A 14,617-nucleotide genomic window follows, 5' to 3' on the forward strand; every position below is an offset into this window, starting at 1 on the left:
GTGGCTGGAGCAATGACGGGCAGGTCTTCTACAAAGGCAGCCCAGAAGGCATTTGCTTGTTCCTCATGTGGGGACAAGTTTACTCAGTCATCAGAGTCTAGAAGCACCGTATGTACAAATTGTTCCTCACATGGGTCCACAGAAGGGGATCCTAGCACAGCCCCATCGTGGGCCTCTCTTTTGACAGGCGCTGTGACTAACCTGTCAGCTGAGTTAGCAGAAAGCCGTCGGACTGAGCCGGCCTGGGCGACCTCCCTAACAAGGTCGGTTGATCATTTTATGACAACTCTCACTTCGGCCCCTAAGACTCCGGTAGTTAGGGCCAAACGGCCCCTCCAAATTATCACCTCCGACGACGAGGATGATCCTCAGGAGGAGGCTGAGGAGGAGGAAGATGAGGAGTGGGAGGAGCTACCTGAGGAAATTCCCGAAAAGCCAGAGCCAACACACTCTGGGGTAGATTCCCTTATCCTGGCAGTACGCCAGGTTTTAAATATCCCTCAGGATCCCATACAGGAACCTCAGGAGTTTGACTTGTTTGGTAAGGAACCTTCCCCTAGGGCAGTTTTTCCTTTCCCAGGACAGGATCAGTTGGCAGCGCCCTGGAAAACCCCAGACAAACGTTTCATTACCCCTAAACGTTTTTCAACAATATATCCTTTCCAGGCTTCTGCATTCTCCAGATGGGAGACTCCACCTCCGGTAGATGCTTCGGTATCCCGTCTGTCAAAGAAGACCACGCTGCCGGTCCCTGGAGCTGCTTCGCTAAAGGACCCGTCAGACAGAAAGCTGGAGGCGACACTGAAGGCAGTCTACACTGCAGCAGGTACTCAATTAAGACCAGCTATTGTTTCTGCCTGGGTAAATAAAGCAATCCTTAAATGGGCGGAACAGCTTAGAGATGGGTTAGAGGCAGGCACCTCCAGACAGGAACTTAAACTTTTGGCCGAGCATATCCAGGAAGCTGCTTCCTTTTTGGGGGAAACCTCAAGAGATGTCACCCAGATTTCGGCCAAAATCTCAGCTAATGCAATCGCTGCCCGCAGGGCTCTATGGCTCCGCTCCTGGACTGCAGATGCAGAATCCAAGAGGGCAGTGGAAGGGTTGCCCTTTACTGGGGACATACTCTTCGGTCCAGAATTGGACAAGTGGATTTCACAGGCCACTGGGGGGAAGTCGGCATTTCTACCGTCAGCTGCACCGCCGGCTCGTCGACAGTACACTGGTCCGTCATTTAATTCCTTTAATTCCTTTCGGCCGCAACAGCATTCCTTTCGTGGCAGAGGCCGTGGGTTCTCGCAGTCCTTTCGGGGTGGAAGAGGCCGTGCTAGAGCACAGTCCACCGCTCGTCGACAGGAACCCAAGCCACCAGCAAAGCCGGTGGCATGACGGTCTCCCGGCCTTCTTGGGAAGGTCTCAGGTGGGTGCCCGTCTAATAGACTTTCAGACTCAGTGGAACGACACCACCTCGGACACCTGGATTCGACAGCTGATAAGAGAAGGATACAAACTCGAGTTCACAGAAAGACCTCCACGACGGTTCCTAACAACACCTCTACCGGGAGATCAGCAAAAGAGAATTGCTCTACTAGCGGCAGTACAAAGACTACTAGACGCTCAGGTGGTAGTGCCGGTGCCGTCACAACAGAGGGGGCAGGGGTTTTACTCCACCCTCTTTGTGGTGCCGAAACCGGATGGTTCCGTCAGGCCTATCCTGAACTTAAAGTCCCTGAATGTATCCATTGTGTACCATCGGTTCAAAATGGAGTCCATTCACTCGGTTATTCTCTCCCTGGAACCGGGCGAGTTTATGGTGTCCTTGGACATCAAGGACGCCTACCTCCACGTACCGATATGGATCCCACATCAACAATTTCTCCGTTTTGCGGTGGGCAGAGATCACTTTCAGTTCAGGGCTCTTCCCTTTGGGTTGTCATCAGCGCCCAGGATATTTACGAAGGTCCTATCCGTGATGATCGCGGCCCTCCGAGTAGAAGGGGTCACGATCATACCGTATTTAGACGACCTCCTCATCAAGGCCCCGTCAATCCAACTGTTGTTGGAACATGCCAATCAGACTTACCAGATGCTCGTCAAACACGGGTGGATGGTGAACTTTCAGAAGTCAAACTTAATTCCTTCCCAGAGGTTACAATTTCTGGGGTTAATTCTGGACACAAATGCCAAGAGGATTTTCTTACCGGACGACAAGACATCTTCAATTCAGCGGATGGTGGCTCAGGTATTGCGACGCAGGCAGGTGACTATCCACCTTTGCATCAGACTCTTAGGAAAGATGGTGGCGGCCTTTCCGGCTCTACAATTCGGCCGATTCCACTCCAGAACCTTACAGTGGGACCTCCTGAGCCAGTGGTCGGGCTCACATCTGTTCATTCACCGGACAGTGCGGTTGTCAGCCCAGACTCGGACCTCCCTTCTGTGGTGGACCATCGCGGACAACCTCAAGGCGGGACGCAGGTTCGCGGTCTGGGACTCTGTAATACTGACCACGGACGCGAGTCTCCGAGGTTGGGGGGCGGTAGTCCTCGACCTTCGATTGCAGGGTCGGTGGTCGGAATGGGAGTCCCGCCTGTCCATAAATATATTGGAGTTGCGAGCAATTCTCAATGCACTGCTGAGCGCTCAGACGATCTTGAGAGACCAGCCAATCAAGGTGAGATCGGACAATGCGACGGCCGTCGCATACATAAATCGTCAGGGCGGCACAAGAAGTCGAGGAGCAATGCGAGAGGCTTCCAAGATTCTTCGCTGGGCGGAAAAGTTCAATGTCATCCTAACAGCAGTGTTTCTACCCGGCGTGGACAACTGGGAGGCCGACTTTCTAAGTCGGCAGGATCTCCACCCGGGGGAATGGTCGTTACATCCAGAGGTCTTCCAGCAGATAACACAGCGGTGGGGGACTCCACAGGTGGACCTGATGGCCTCACGTCAAAACCATCAGCTACCGACTTATGTCTCTCGGACGAGAGATCCGGCAGCAATGGCAGTGGACGCTCTCACCATTCCATGGAGGTTCCACTTCATTTACCTGTTCCCACCGCTTCCACTTCTAGGTCCGGTACTAAAAAGGATAAAAAGAGAAAGGGTAAAAACCATTCTCATAGCACCGTACTGGCCCCGCAGAAGTTGGTTCTCCGACCTACAACAGCTGCTAATGGAAGATCCGTGGACACTTCCTCTGCGACCAGACTTACTACTCCAGGGTCCATTTCACCACCACAACGTTCTCCAGTTACGTTTAACGGCGTGGCTGTTGAAACCGAGGTATTAAGGAGCAAAGGAGTACCTTCGGCGGTTATTCCAACCATGCTGAGGGCCCGGAAACCGGTTTCTGCGGCACATTATCACCGTATCTGGAAGGCATATGCGGTATGGTGTGCTAACCGAGGTTGCCCCTTCAGGACCTTTAAGTTATCCAGAATCCTGTTGTTCTTACAATCAGGTCTGGATGCTGGGCTGCGCCTGGCTACCTTGAAGGTTCAGGTATCGGCATTATCTGTTCTCTTCCAGAGAAAATTAGCCCAGATTCCAGAGATCCAGACTTTTCTTCAAGGGGTGTTACGAGTTCAGACGCCATTTGTTCCACCAACGGAACCTTGGGACCTCAATCTGGTCCTAGAGTTCTTGCAGTCTTCTACGTTTGAACCGCTTGAGAGGGTGGAGCTTAAGTACTTGTCCTGGAAGACACTCATACTTCTGGCATTGGCCTCGGCGCGTCGTGTATCAGAGCTGGGCGCTCTGTCTTGTAAATCGCCGTATCTAATTTTTCACGACGACCGGGCAGAACTAAGAACGCATGCCGCTTTCCTGCCAAAGGTAGTATCCTCCTTCCACGTCAACCAGCCTATCGTGGTTCCTGCATTTCAAGAAGGATCTGGCGGGACGGCACTGCTGGATGTCGTCCGTGCATTAAAGATCTATGTGACCAGAACGAAATCCGTGCGGAAGACGGACTGCCTGTTTGTCCTTCATGACGCGGTCAAGAGAGGTTGGCCTGCATCCAAGCAGACCCTAGCCAGGTGGATCTGTTCTACAATTCGTATGGCTTATACGCAGGTAGGTAAGCAGCCACCTTCTTCTTTGTCAGCCCATTCTACTAGAGCAGTGGGCGCTTCATGGGCAGCGCACAGAGGGGCATCCATTTCGCAGCTTTGCAGGGCTGCAACTTGGTCCTCGGTAAATACTTTCATTAGGTTTTACAAATTTGACACCTTTGCCTCAGCTTCCTCTGCTGTAGGTCGTTTGGTGTTACAGGATCCATCGAGCTTTCCCTCCCAGGGGATTGACTTTGGAACCTCCCCATTGTGAACGCCAGTGGCCCCTGCTGGATGAAAGAGAAAATGGGATTTTGGTACCTACCGGTAAATCCTTTTCTCTGAATCCGCAGGGGCCACTGGCCTCCCGCCCTGCTCGGAGGATCTGCCCGTTGTGGTTCTAGTTTAGAGTTGTATCAGTTGTTTGAATGTTGTTTCATTGTTCATTTCTGTTTCTATCTCCTCTCGTCCCCAAAAATCCTAACTGGGGGTTGCTGGGTAATAGAGGGGAGGAGCCAGTCTTTTCTAAAGTTTTTTTTTAGTGTGCTAGCTCCCAGCAAGCCAAGCTCTATTACCCATTGTGAACGCCAGTGGCCCCTGCGGATTCAGAGAAAAGGATTTACCGGTAGGTACCAAAATCCCATTATTGCCGATTTGTAACCGTTTTGAAACAGTATTCTGTGCGGTCTGAAAGGTGCAAAGTGTTTTTACCGTTTCCAAAAAAACGGTTTTTGTAAACGGTAAAAAAGCAGGGTCCTACCCGTTTCAGACCCGTTTTTTTAGGTATCAAAACGGATCTGAAGCGGTATTCTACCCCCCCATACCCCCCCCCCCCCAGCGCAGGGAAGGGAATGGTCGCGCTGGGGGCAGGGGGTCCCTGCAAGTGTCCGCTGGAGCACAGTGTGTCCTGCCCCGGCGAGAGCGGGGGCTGCTGCTACTGCCGAGGAGGTGAGCGGGGACGGGCAGCTCAGGCGGCTGTCTGCCTGGACTCACCGGTTCCGGAGCAGCAGCGTTTCAGCAGCGGAGTGCGGGCAGCGGAGTGCGGGCAGCGTGAGCATGACGTGGATGTCCCGCTGCCTCCTCGCCCTCTGTGGGGGTGGAAGAGACGGCGCTGGGCACAGGCAGCAGCAGCGCAGCAACAGTGTTAAAAGCGGTAAAGCCCCCCCCCCCTTCCAATGCTCGTAGAGACAGTCTGACACAGGCAGCAGCAGCGCAGGGTGTGCTGATGATGAGAGGGACGGAGAGCAGCCAGCGGTCCAGCTGATGGAGAGCAGGCAGGGGGGCGAATGGTGAGGTGATGCCCCCAATCACCTCACCATGCGCCCCCCTGCCCGCTCTCCATCAGCCGGACCGCTGCAGTCTCTCTCAACATACACTCTGCGCTGCTGCTGCCTGTGTCGGACTGTCTCTACGAGCATTGGAAGGGGGAGGGGGGGTTTTACCTCATTTCACACTGTTGCTTTCACACCGCAAACCTGCTTTAGACCAGGTATTTACATGCGGTGTGAAAGGGGTTAAACTTGTTCTGACCCGTTTCAAAAACCATTTTAAATACCTGGTCTGAGCAGGTTTTGCGGTTTGAAAGCAGCATAAGCTTCAAAAGTGATAAACAGCCAGCCAATCAGATCCTACCTGACATTTTTCAAACAGTCTGTGACATGGCAGGTAGGAGCTGATTGGCTGGCTGTTTATGGGAACTGCATGGGTCTTAAATGGGGTAGGGTGCTAGATTGAACACTAATTGGTGACATCACTACGTGTCATTGGACTCTATATATATATATATATATATATATATAATAACAAACTGTAATGTATTACCAGATCTCCTCTAAATTTGCAACTGATGCATGGTGCCCCTCCCAGCTGTAGGTTGTCTTTCTTCGGTATCGGTTTTATTACCATAGTTGGAAGTTAAGGTGGAATAATTTTAGCTTTAGACTAGTCTTCCTTCATCTGTCTTTATAAGAGATAATGTAATGATTGCAATGACTGTATTTGGTGTGCATGTAGCACAGAATGTGTGTCAGCATTTACCTATTCCCAGTCTGTCCCACACGTGCGGTCAGGTTTACTTCTGTTGGCAATGTTTAGGATGGTCCAACCTGATTTATGTGAGGACTGGAAGGATAGCAGGATGGTATCACTAGTCCCAATAGGATGTTATTGTATCCTGTAAGTGGGATGCTGCCCTAGGAAGCAAGGCACTACAGTTCTGGCATCTGACAGCCAGGACTTTGAACCGAATGTGGCTTAGGCACTGGGGACAATGTCCTGGTTGTTAGTTTAATTGGGAGATGTCTTTGACAGAGTCTTTAATGTAAATGAGCCCCCAACCTGCTGTCAGGGAAAGGTATATTGATATGCAAAACCCTAAACCTAGCAAAGTATATTGTGTTTGTGATTTATATTGCAGCAAATTATGAAAAAACTGATTGTCCCAGATCACATATCAGAGAGATGAACTGACTCTGACTATAAATACTGTGACTTGTCTGAGCCTCAAGTCGCATCTGACTTCCCTTGAACTCCCCCAGGAGTCCTTCCATCCAATTTTGATCTTGATGTGCTATGTTTACATGCAATTTATCTGATGGGCTGTAATACAGGGTCTGGCAAATATGGCTGGGTATGGGTCACAGGGTTGACAGAACTTGGGTCGACATGGTCATTAGGTCGACTTGGGAAATGTTGACATGAAAAAGGTGGTACTTGTTACCTAGCACTGTGCCCATCGCATGCCATCGTGTATCTTATTTAGTGGTCTGCGATGCGATGCTTGTACAATTAAATATCGCATCGCATGCCAGCAAATGGGATGCGATTTTTAATTGTACAAGCACCAATGCCATGATATTTGATGGGTGCTTACAATGAGATGTAACCCCCAGTATCCACGCCATCCCGAAGCGTGGCGGTACGCGTCCTGTGACCTTTTCATACCCCCACTATCCACGTCGGCGTGGAGTTGATTATAGATAGTGTGGCGCCACGCTTTGGGCTCGGTGGCTCGCTCGCCACACTATCTAAAATCAACTCCACGCCGACGTGGATAGTGGGGGTATGGAAAGGTCAGAGGACGCGTACCGCCGCTGCTCACCACGCTTCGGGATGGCGTGGATACATGGGGTTGTAAGCACCCATTACATCTCATGGCATGGGTGCTTGAACAATTAAAAATCGCATCGCATACCGCAATATTCCAGGGGGATGCGATGCAATGAGATTTTGTAGGAGCCCATACGATGGAAATCCTGGGCGCTGTTCTAGGAAACAAGTACCAAAAAGGTCAACATAAGCTTTTCTTGATTTTTGGTGTCGGTCGACTTGAGTCGCAGGCATCATTTCTACTAGCAGCCTCCCAGAAGTGTCCCCCTTGGGCATCCAAATGTCACTCTTCACAGCCAGGACTTCAAACTTAGTTTAGCTGCATTGTGTGGCTAAACCTGGTGCTTTGGGGCAAGTAATGTACTCCCGATCGGTGGGGGGAAACCAATAACAATCATGTGAAATTTCATGTAAACGGACCATTCTTCTCCATGGGGGATACGGTCATTAGGTTGACATACATTGGGTGGACACCATTAGGTCAACATGAGGAAAGGCCGACATTAATAGTGTTCATTCTAGCACCCGCCAACTTTGAAAACCCATGCAGTTTATCTACCCTGCCTGGGGTGTCGCTGTCTGCTGTAGTGCTTTTAGGACAGTGTGGTCTGTATTTCAGCACTGATATGCAAACCAGGCCTGTGCTAGAAACACCACAGAAGACAGCGACACTCCAGGCAGGGAAGAGGAACTGCATGGGTTTTCAAAGTTGGTAGGTGCTAGAATCAACACTATTTACATTAGGTCAACATGGCAAGGTCGACAGTAAAAAGGTGGACATTGGGGTTTTTCACTACTTCTTCTTTTTTTTTTGTGCCGACAGGCGGTGTTTCATGCTCTACCATCCACTAGTGCGTAGTGGGAGAATAAAATAGGTGAGCCACGCGAGGGGACGCGGTGCTACGGTTCAGTGTCCATGTCGACTGTGTCGACATTCAGGAAAAAAAAACAAACAAGCGGGGTTAAGAAGCCATATGTGATAAGTTTTCAAAAGCCAATGAGTAAGGTTCGTAAAGTAGGAGGCATAAAGAGCGAGTATTCTATAAATTGCAGAACACCGGTTGGGATTGGGATTGTTATAAAGAATGTGATATATGATAGAATTCTTACACTTTAACAGACTTTTATGCTGAGCATATACTAAATGCATTCCAACAGATGTTAATGGATAGAGGCAGTACTATGTATTATAAATAAATACATTTATAGCCAGTTTTTCTGAGTTGGTTATCCATGTCGGTTTTTGTCACTGAGCAGCGATGGACTCCTAATCTTGGTCACTTATTTTCCTTAGCAGACTGTATTCACTGATTCATATGATGTGGACCATATCCTTACCCTGACATTGTACTCTGTAAATCTATCTCTGTACAAGGAGCTAGGACGGTAGGGAAATAGGTTTGTCAGCAGAGTTCCGAAATGGATTATGCTGTGTAGAGTGTGTGCTGGAGTCTGCTGTGTAATGTCAGCAAGTGGCATGTCATCTCTTCCCATGTATTACTATACAATTATGTAGGCCATAGAAGAATTCTGTGTGTTTTATTTCCTATTCAGTTTCAGTTCATAGGTTGTCAGAGAACCAAAATGTGGTGCATACCGTTCCAGAAATAATGAAGCTTTATTCCCAATATAAAACCGAAGGTACTTCTGTAGTTTCATGGCGGCAGTTACGTAGTCAGCGTAGAGTTCCTGTCAGATTCAGCGTAGTGTTCTCGCGGTCAGCTTGGTCAGCGTCCCTGTCAGTATCAGCGTAGTGTTCGCGGCTAGCCGGAGCTTACATAGTTAGTTAGCGTAGTCAGTCAGCACTCCCGACCTGTTCATGCCCCCCACTAGCCACGTCGGCGTGGCGTTTATTTCATAAATTGTGGCAAGTGCAGAGGATCTGGCGGTTACCGGCGCTTTGTGAGAGGCGATCACTCGGCTTGCCAGGGACAGAGCTGCAGCTAGCAGGGACAGTACGGTGACTATGCTGCCTGACGGGGACACTACGCAGGGCTGCCACGGGGACACTACGCTGACTACGCTAGGCAACTGTTAGGCTATGTTGACAATGTAGCTTAGCCTACGCTGAAAACGTAGCGTAGCCTGCCGCCATGAAACTACACAAGCACCAAACCAAATATCCTAATGTAAGCCTCAGTGTTCACGATCATCTGTGTACACGGTCGGCTTCTGCAAGAGGTAAAAGGCATGTACATGGTATGTTGACATGGTCAACCTCTAATGTTTGATACCTGGAAAACTTCAACATATGACAGTGAAAATGTCCTGTAACAAAAAGGAGTATTCAATCCAATCCAGGACTCCCAACTGTTGGAACATCCTGATAGTCGGAACCCCGGATGTTTTTGTGTGATCCGACGGTACATCGACAATCTGTATACAAGGTGACGAGTCCGCAAATTGTCAGAAACTGCAGCAGATTGTTGGAACGGCCGTGTATTTGACAATCTGACAAAACAGATCTGACACCTTTCAATGCTTTTGTTTACGGCCACTTTGAATAGGTGAATGCTGATATTTCCCCTGTCAGGAAATATTGGCACAGATTGAATACCCCCCCTTAGTGCTGAGAGCTATTTATGCCGGACACTGAGCTGAGAAATGCACCTTACCGTGACTGACTGGGCATCTCCTGGTTTGAATAGCTATGGGCTCTCTATGAAAGTGTTGCATAGTATGTGTAGTGATTTCCTGTTAGTATTGTTGGCATATTCTCCTGAGTTTGGTTATCGTATCCTACGTCTCACACACAATCGTCATTTGCAGGTTAGGGCAAGTGCAAATATCTCTGCAGCTTGAAGTCTTTCTGTGCAGTGTTTGTTTGATGGCAGACACCAGACACCTCCGATGTCCCATTTATAGTATGCTGTGTTTTGAATAGTCGGGATTTGTTAGTAGGAACATGTAAAATCAGACAATCTGCTAGCCAAATGTTCATGGAAAATTGTACAGAGCCCTGTTTTGCCAAATAATTTACTTCTATACAAAGCATCTTTTGGATGTGGGAATGTTAGGCACCGTAAATGAGTGATAGTGCTGATTATATTGGCTAGTGTGTACACACCCACCAATGGATGATGGGTGCTCCTGCGGGTCGTTTATGATTGGCTGTGCATGTACAGGTGATGAGGACCTCCTCTCCACCGCACCCCCTGACGTCATTAATCACCTGCTGTGAGAATCCAATTGACGGGCACACCAGTCTCTGGCTGTGCAGCTTTGCGCATCATGACGTCACGCACAGCCCGCCAACTGCGCCAGTCCTGGCCCCACTGCCCGCCTGTGAGCTGGATGTACTAAAGGAAAAAAAAAATGGGGTAAACCCACTTTTCCAAGGTTCCCCTCCTGGTGGGGCTTCACTTACGAGGGTTACACCAGGGTAACCCCATAGAAGCCTAGGGATCAGACTGATACCTCCCAGCATGCCCCACAGTTGCCATGGTCTCTCTGTCCATGTGCAGCCTCTGAAGTCCAGGTAGCCACAGGGATCACAAAGGGCAGCTCTTATCGGGAGCGCTCGCCGCATTTGGAGCTCGCTGCGCTCGCCACACTATATAATATCAACTCCACGCCGACGTGGATAGTGGGGGTATGAAAAGGTCGGAGGACACGTACCGCTGCGCTCACCACGCTCCGGGTTCACGTTGATCGTGGCGATAACAATGGGGGGGGGGGGGGCGTACAATGAAAAATGGGGTCTGGGGGGCTTTTTACATTGGGGCCAATGTAAAATCGGGTCTCAGGGACCATTTAACATTGGTTCCAATGTAAAAAAATCGGGTCCATCGCATGCGATTTGGTTGCATGTGATGTGATTGACCCGATATTTTGCGACCCAATTGCAAACAATTAAAATTGGTGGCGTCGTGCTAGGAAACAAGTACAACTGTGTTTACTCTTTTTAAATCATAATGGCAACAGAAACTGCCCAAATCACTCTGATCAAAAGTTTACATACCCCAGTTCTTAATACCGTGTATTGTTCCCTTTAACATCAATGACCGCTTGAAGTCTTTTGTGGTCGTTGTGGATGAGGCTCTTTATTTATTTTCTTGGATGGTGAAGCTGCCCATTCTTCTTGGCAAAGAGCCTCCAGTTCCTGTAAATTCTTGGGCTGTCTTGCATGAACTGCACGTTTGACATCTCCCCAGAGTGGCTCAATGATATTGAGGTCAGGAGACTGAGATGGCCACTCCATAACCTTCACTTTATTCTGCTGTAGCCAATGACAGGTCAAATTACTTAGCTTGGTTGCAGTGATGGGGATGTAATTGGGAGACAAGGGTGACTTTGGCGGTGTCAGGGAGGACATTTACTGTATAAGAGTTTTTTTGGAAGTGATACGTTTTACCATTGTACGTCTATGATCTAAAGTGGTTTACACATTAGACAATGCTGCAAATAATGAGATCACACCTTCAACTCCATGACAAACGATACACGCTGAACGATTTCACAAATGATGTAGCCTGTAGCTGCGTCCATGAGTATAGCTGTTGGTGACCGTTCTCTGACTGAGCTGCATGTGACAGAAGGCATCACTAATGACCCGGAAGAGCATGTATGGTTAAAGATAGATTGCATACACAGTGGACAATTACCCAAAAATGTTTGACTGGCTATTATTATGCTTCTCTTTAAAAAAAATCAAGTAGTGTGTACGCACCTTTTTGTAAAGAAAAACTACAGAGAGACTGAAATGTGAAGGCCGCCTTCCAATAGTGCAATATGGCCCCTTTTTATGGGACTGCGACACATTGCTATGATGGAACGCATGAAAAGTGACCCATCCCATGTCCTATTCCTGTGATATCAGGCGTGTTCCTGTGCACCTTGCAGATCCTACAGGCTCCCATGAATATTCATTGCAGCCCATAGCCCTGGCTAGAATCACGTACGATACATTGAATGCAAAAGAACCGCATACAATGTATCCTATGTTATCCTGCTGTCAGGTGAGTTGGCTGGGTACTGCATGAGTTACCTCGCCCTAGTCAATGGGGGCCTTTAAGAATAACACCCCCGGCATTCATGAATGGTCTACTCTGATGATAATAGACAGTCTCTACAAATCCTGAGCAGTGGTGTATTATCCATGAATTAATATTTGTTAACAGCAGTTACACCTTAAGTCTCCAGCAGCTAAAACTTGGAAATGTCTGACAATAGTGTCTTTCAGCTTAGGGTAAAGGACATAAAAGAGAACTATAATATTTACGTATATGCTGATCCATCATAAAAATCAAAGCCAACAAGGGAAGAAGAAAGAACTTGGTAAAGCCACAAATCCTTGCTGGTTAGATCCTGTCATTTGACAGACTACTTTCGTAATACTCTTCTGTGTTCACTGCCCCAACCATTTTAACAATCTATCATTTTGTGGAATTCTATTTGTGTATGGACTAGTGAGTACCTGTGTCAGCTGTGTGTTGTGGCATCAAGTTTGTTAGGACACAGGTCTAGGCATTGGTCATTTTTGTTAATTCAGATTTGGGTTGATTCTTGTTGGTTTGCAAAAGCAAACTCCAACATTGTGTGTAGAGAGTTAAGGCCCATACACACTTGAAAATCGCCTAGTGTGTATGGGCCAGAGATCCCCGACTAGCGATGATGCGCGCTCCCGCATCATCGCTAGCGAGGTGGGAAGTCTGCTGGTTTTACCAGCACATCTAGCGATGATGGCTGGTTTTTTAGCCATCATCGCTAAATGTGTACGGCAGCCGGGCTGAAAGATCACAGACTTTCAGCCCAGCTGACCGCCCGCTCCATCCCCCTGCTTATACTCACCCCTCCTCGCTCCCACGCTGTCCGGTCACAGGCTGCAGATATGCATGCAGCGCAGCCTCCTCTCCCCCTCCTCCCGGCTACAGTACACAGCAGCACGTCGGAGCGCCCCGCCCACCCAGCCGAACACCCCGCCCACAGCCCACTGGCCGCATCCTCCCTGCTCCTCCGCTGACCACCAATGTTAAAGGCAGTGATATATACATTGCTGGCACATGCCAGCAATGTATATATTTCTGCCACCACTGGCCACCAATGATATTTATAATGCAGTAATATATACATTGCTGGCACAGGTCAGCAATGTATATATTACTGGCACCACTGGGCACCAATGTTATTAATAAGCCAGTAATATATACATTGCTGGCACAGGTCAGCAATGTATATATTACTGGAACCACTGGGCACCAATGTTATTAATAATCCATTAATATATACATTGCTGGCACATGCCAGCAATGTGTATATTGATGGCACCACTGGCCACCAATAATGTTTATAATGCAGTAATATATACATTGCTGGCACAGGTCAGCAATGTATATATTACTGGCACCACTGGGCACCAATGTTATTAATAATCCATTAATATATACATTGATGGCACATGCCAGCAATGTATATATTACTGGCACCAATGTTATTAATAAGCCAGTAATATATACATTGCTGGCACAGACCAGCAATGTATATATTATTGGTGCCACAGGGCACCAATGATTACGTATTAGCAAGTAATATATACATTGCTGGCACAGGCCAGCAATGTATATATTCAGGGACATCTTAATGCAAGGGCTTGATGGGCAGTTGCCCTAGGGCCCCATAATCCTAGGGGCCCAAGTTCCAGTAGCGGACTGTGTCGGGTGGCAGGATGGCATGTGCCCCCCCAGCCAGTACACTATCCGTCACCATCACCGGCCACCCTTACGCTGCCGTCACCCACAATCCGTCACCCTCACGCTGCTGTCACCCACTGCCCGTCACCCTCATCCACCACCCTCATGCTGCTGTCACCCACTATCCATTACTATCACTCACTGCTCGTCACCCTCACACCGATGTCGCCCTTATGCTGCCATCACCCACTATCCATCGCTATCACCCACTGCCCATCACCCTCATGCTGCTGTCACCCACTATCTGTCACTATCACCCACTGCCCGTCACCCTTATCCACCACCCTTACACTGCTGTCACCTGCTATCCATCACTATCACCCACTGCCAATCACCCAATGGTGTGTGGCATATTGTGTAATGGGCGTTCTAGTATGTGGTATAATGTGTAATGGACATGATGGTGTGAATAATTTTTTCCCTATGTGCACGGCTACAAATAAAATGTTTGCCGTGCACACGGGCCAGATTTTGCCAGCAATCAGTTCTGAATCAGGCACCAAGAACAGGAATGCACTGATTAAAATGGACCCTGCTCCCACCCTTGGAATTCAAACCCAGCCCATTATGTAAATAGCCTTGTATATGAAAGATTTTCAGCAAAGTCTTTCGCCTCCTGAAAATCTCTCGCTCTTTGAGGAAAATAGTCTAGTGTGTACGCACTACTTTGGTGAAAGATATATCTATCAAAGATTTTGGCAAAGTCTTTTGAAATGAAAGTCTACTAGTGTGTATGGGCCTTTAGATTTGGAGGAGTTATTTTGT

The 14,617-nt window shown here is 48.5% G+C and overlaps 1 protein-coding gene across 4 annotated transcripts in view; it reads left to right on the forward strand.

Moving 5' to 3' along the window:
• Positions 1-14,617, forward strand: part of EVI5 (ecotropic viral integration site 5) — a 120,588-nt gene that overhangs the window by 18,136 nt on the left and 87,835 nt on the right. The window lies entirely within an intron of this gene.

The sequence above is a fragment of the Crinia signifera genome, chromosome 8, assembly GCF_055691185.1.
Source record: "Crinia signifera chromosome 8, ASM5569118v1, whole genome shotgun sequence".
NCBI classification, from domain to species: Eukaryota; Metazoa; Chordata; class Amphibia; order Anura; family Myobatrachidae; genus Crinia; species Crinia signifera.